Source organism: Sturnira hondurensis, unplaced genomic scaffold (assembly GCF_014824575.4).
Source record: "Sturnira hondurensis isolate 20B ecotype Veracruz unplaced genomic scaffold, ASM1482457v3 Scaffold0001538, whole genome shotgun sequence".
NCBI classification, from domain to species: Eukaryota; Metazoa; Chordata; class Mammalia; order Chiroptera; family Phyllostomidae; genus Sturnira; species Sturnira hondurensis.
In genome coordinates, this window is record NW_028074169.1 from 1102557 (window position 1) to 1108302 (window position 5746).

The 5746-nt window shown below is 37.3% G+C and overlaps 1 pseudogene; it reads left to right on the forward strand.

Moving 5' to 3' along the window:
• Positions 1–323: 323 nt before the first annotated feature.
• Positions 324–2005, forward strand: LOC118975940 (6-phosphogluconate dehydrogenase, decarboxylating-like; annotated as a pseudogene).
• Positions 2006–5746: the final 3741 nt, after the last annotated feature.

A 5746-nucleotide genomic window follows, 5' to 3' on the forward strand; every position in this document is an offset into this window, starting at 1 on the left:
AAACAAATTCCATAAAAAGGCACAGAAGGACATTGTATAATACTCAACAGAAAAATTCATAAGGAAGATTTAAACATTGTAAACATATATGTATGCAACATAGGTGCACCTACATATATAAGAAAATTCTTGAAGGATTTCAAAAAAGATACAGGCAGAAACACACTTATCCTAGAGGATTTTAACACCCCACTGTAAACAATGGATAGATTTTCCTTACACAGAATCAACAAAGGACTCAGTGAAACTCAGCTTTGGGTATCAGTGCCATATGTACCATGCTCTTGGCCTCTCTTCTCTTCTTCACAGACTGACAATGCCCCTGATGCCAACATGGCCCAAGCTGATATTGCACTGATTGGATTGCCTGTCACAGGCCAGAACTTAATTTTGAACATGAAAGACCACAGCTTTGTGGTCTGTATTTTCAATAGGACAGTCTCCAAAGTTGATTATATCTTTGCTAATGGGGAAAAGCAAACCAAAACTGTTCATGCTCACTCATTGGAGGAGATGGTCTCCAAGCTGAAGAAGCCTTGAGGATCATACTGCTTGTGAAGGCTGGTCAAACTGTTGATGATTTCATTAAAAAATTACTACCAGTGTTGGACATGGATGACGTCATCATCGATGGAGGAAACTCTGATTACAGGAATACCATTAGATAATGTTGAGACTTCAAGCCCAAGGGAATCTTGTTTATGGGAAGCAGTATTAGTTATGGAGAAGAATTGGCCCAGTATGACCCACCACTATGCTTGGAGTGAACAAAAAAGCCTGGACCCACATCAACATGATTTTCTAAAGTATTGCTATAAAAGCAGGAAATGGAAAGCCCTTTTGTGACTGGGTGGGAGAGGAGGGAGCAGGATATTTTATGAAGATGGTGCACAATGTGATTGAGTATGGGGCCATACAGCTGATCTATGAGGCTTATCATGTGATGTAGGATATCATGGGCATGGAGCATGATGAGATGTCATAGACATTTGAGGACTGTAATAATACAGACCTATATTCACTACTGATTGAAAGCACAGCCAATATCCTCAAGTTCCCAGACAAAAATATCATTTCCCTGACTCAAGAGACCAGAGACAGTGTAAGGCAGAAGGATAAGGGGAAGTGTACTGCCATCTAAGCCTTGGAGTATGGCGTGCTTATCACCCTCATTGGAGAAGTAGTCTTCACCCAATGTTTTTCATCTCTGAAGGACAAAATAATTCAAGCTGGAAAAAAGTAGAATGGGTTTCAGATGATCCAATTTAAAGACAATGAGAAATCATTCCTGGAGGACATTGGAAAGGCCCTCTGTGCATCCAAGATCATCTCTTATGCTCAATGCTTTATGCACCTGAAACACGCAGCCACTGAGCTAGGCTGGATCCTCAACTAAGTGGTATTGTCTTGATGTGGAGGAGGTCTGCATCATCAGAAGTGTATTTCTAGGAAAGATAAAAGATGCATTTAATTGAAACCCAGAATTTCAAAGCCTATTACTAGATAACCTCTTTTTTAAATAATGTTTTTAAAGATTTTATTTATTTATTTTTAAACAGGGGAAGGGAAGACAAAGAGGAACATCCATGTGCTGTTGACTCTCATGTGCCCCCTACTGGGGCCCTGGCCCACAACCCAGGCACGTGCCCTGACTGGGAATCAAACTGGTGACCCTTCGGTTCACAGGCCAGCACTCAATCCACTGAGCCACACAATTCTTGGCTAGATGACTTCATTAAATCATCTACCAAAGACTACCAGGACTCCTGGCAGTGGGAAGTCAGTGTGGTATCCAGGTGGGCACTTCTATGCTCTGCTTCACCATGGCTCTTTTCTTTTATGACAGCTATAGACATGACATGATGCCAACCAACTTGATCCAGATTGAGTGACATTACTTTGGGGATTATACCTATGAACTCTTAGCCAAACCAGGAAAAAGTTTATCCACACTAACTGGACAGGCCCTGGGGAAAGTGTGGCATTGTCTTCATACAATGCTTAATTAGACTTTTGTCACCCACTGTGATTCCATGAACAGAGACAGTTCATTTGCCACACAACATTGTTTACATGGCTCTTGCCCTATCTTCTGTGCAGATCCTTTAAAATAGTGGTGTAAGAGAATTGTAAAAGTCATCCTGAGATAACTTGGAAAGCAGTTCTGTGAGAACCGTCATGCCCTCTCACCTTGCCTCCAGGAAATTGTAGGGGATTGTTACATGCTCCCTAGGAGAAGCCAGCTACTTGAAAAAGTCACTGTCCACATGTCTGTATTGATCAGAGAGGCCCCCTGAGTTTGCCTACATAGATCACAGAGAAGGATTCTTGTGGTATCTGGTCAGACTGGATTCTTTGTATCATGCAGTCAAATTCCCTCTTTTCTCTAATTAATACAAGCTACATTATATTTTAAAAAGGAACCAGCAATGATATTTTGGCACTGAACAATGCACTAGATCAAATGGACTTATATGATATATACAGAAACATTCATCCTAAAGAAGTAAACAATACATTCTTTTTTAATACATATGAAACGTTGTCAAAGACAAACCACATAACAGAACACAAAACAAGCCTCGACAAATCCAAGAAAATTGAAATATTATCAAGCATTTTCTCATGATCTAAGAACTTAAATCTAGGAACCAACTTCAAAGGAAAAAACTCAAAAGCACTGAAATTGATGAAGATTAAATAGCATATTATTAAACAATGAATGGGTTAACAATGATATCAAGGAAGAAATCAAAAAGTTTCTGGAAACAAATAAAAATGAACATAGAATAACCCAAAGCCTATGAAGGCAGTCCTGAGAGGGAAGTACATAGCAATACAAGCCTACCTAAAACAGATAGAAATATTTCAAATAAAGAACCTAATATTGCACCTACCAAAACTGGAGGAACAACAACAAACAAAGCCAAGAGTGAGTAGAAGGAAGGAAATAACTAAGGTCAGAGAACAATTGAGTGACATAGAGACTAAGAGAGCAACCCCAAGAATCAACAAAGTGAGGGGCTTGTTCTTTGAAAAGATAAACAGAATCAATGAGCCATTAACCAGATGCATCAAGAAAAAAACAGAGAATGGAAATAAACAATATCAGAAATGAAAGAGGAGAATTTACAGCTGATACCACAGAAATACAAAGGATTGTAAGAAATTGCTGTGAAGATCCATGTGCCAAGAAATTTGAAGACCTGGGTAAAATGGACAAATTTCTAGAAACATATAATCTTCCAAAATAGAATTGAAAAGAAGCAGAAAGCCTGAGCAGACTAATAACAGATAGTGAAATTGAAGAAGTAATTAAAAAACTTCCGGCATACAAAAGCCCTGGAACAGACACTTTCACAGGAAAAATTAACAAAATATTTAAGGATGAGCTAACCCTTTTTCTTCTCAAACTATTTCAAAAAATCCAAGAAGAGGGATGATGCTCACTTAGGATGCCAATATCATTCTAATCCCAAAACAAGGTAAAGACACAATAAAAAAGAAAACTACAGGCCAATGTTGCTGATGAACATAGGTGATAAAATCTTCAACAAAATATTGGCAAACTGCATCCAACAACACATTAAAAAGATCACACACCATGATCAAGTGAGATTCATCTCAGGGATGCTAGCATGGTACAACATTTGCTAATCGATAAACACAATATATCACATAAACAAAAAGAATGACAAAATCACATGATTATATCAATAGGCATTGAAAAAGCAATAGATAAAGTACAGCACCCATTTATAATAAAAAAAAAACACTCAGCAAAGGGGAAGTAGATGGAGCATAACTCAACATAATAAAGGTCATATATGAGAAATCTACAGCCAACGTCATACAAATGGGCAAAAACTAAAAGATTCCCCCTAAGGTCAGGAACAAGCAATGGTGCCCTCTTTCACCACTTCCATTCAACACAGTATAAAAAGTTCTAGCCACAGCAATCAGATAAGAAAAAGAAAAAAAGGCATCCAAATTGGAAAAGAGGAAACAAAACTGTCATTTTCAGATAACATGATAGTGTACATAGAAAACACTAATGACTCCATCAGAAAATTATTCGACCTAAAAAGTGAATTTGGAAAAACAGCAGGATACATACTCAGTATTCAGAAATCAAAGGCATTTTTGTACAACAACAATGAAATATCAGAATCAGAATTTAGGGGAAAAAAACCCATTTGATATAGCAACAAGAAAAATAAACTACCTAGGAATGAATCTAACAAAGGAGGTAAAATACCTGTACTCAGAAAGCTACAAAACACTGAAGAAGTAAATTGAGGAAGACATTAACAAATGCAAGCATAAACCATGTTCATGGATTGCAAGATTTAACATCATCAAAATGTCCACACTACCCATAGCAATTTATAGATTCAACACAATCCCTATTAAAGTACCAGTGGCATATTTCACAGACATAGAACAAATATTTCAAAAATTTATATGAAACCATAGATAACCACGAATAGCTGCAGCAACTTTGAGAAAGAAGAACAAAGTAGGAGGGATCACAGTACTTGCAATCAAACTATATTACAAGACCACGATAATCAAAACAGTTTGGTATTGGCAAAAGAACTGGTACATAGATCAATGGAACAGAATAGAGAGCCCAAAAATAAACCCATGTCTCTATGGTCAATTAATATTTGACAAAGAGGGTAGTTGCATAAAATGGAGTAAAAATAGCCTCTTCAACAAATGGTGCTGGGCGATCTACATAGGTACACACAAAATAATGAACCTTGACCATCAACTCACACCATACACAAAAATAAACTCAAGATCAATAAAAGACAAATATAAGTCATGACACAAAAAAAAGTCCTAGAGGAGAACATAGACAGGAAAATTTTAGATATCCAACAGAGCAATATTTTCACCTTTATGCCCCTTAGAGAAAGGGACATAAAGGAAATAATAAACAAATGGGACTACATTACATTTAAAAATATTCTGCATATACATTGTGCTGCCACAAATAATGATAATAAAAAAATCTATAAACCAAAAAACTAAAAGTTTCTGCCTGGCTAAAGAAATTATTAGTGAGGGCACATGGACAATAACTAAGGTGGGGAGTGGAAATGAGAGGGAGGTGGGGAGCACTTGGGGGGTTGGGCAGGGCTGGGAATATAAGACAGAAAACTGTACCTGAACAATAATAAAATAAAATAAAATAAAATAAAATAAAATAAAATAAAATAAAGAAATCATTAGTGAAATGAAAAAGGAGCCAACCACATGCAAAAATATATTTGCCAATGATTTCTCAGACTAGTGTTTGATTTCCAGCTATATAAAGAACTCACATGACTTGAAACCTGGAAGTGAAACAATCCAATTAAAAAATTCAATAAGAACCCGAACAGACACTTCTTCAAGGAGGACATGTGGAGGGCCCAGAGACATTTGAAAGGGTGCTCAGTATAACTAGCCATCAGAGAGATGAAAATAAAACCACAGTGAGATACTTCACACCAGTCAGAATGGCCATTATAAACAAATCAACAAACAAGTGTGGGCAAGTTTGTAGAGTAAAGAGAACACTAGTGCACTGTTTGTGGGAATGCAGACTGGTGCGGCCACTGTGGAAACCAGTATGGAATGTCCTCAGGACACTAAAAATTGAACTGCCTTTTGATTCAGCAATTCCCAGTCACTGCTGGGGCTATACCCCAAGAATCCTGAAATGCCAATTCAAAAGACCTATACACCCCAATGT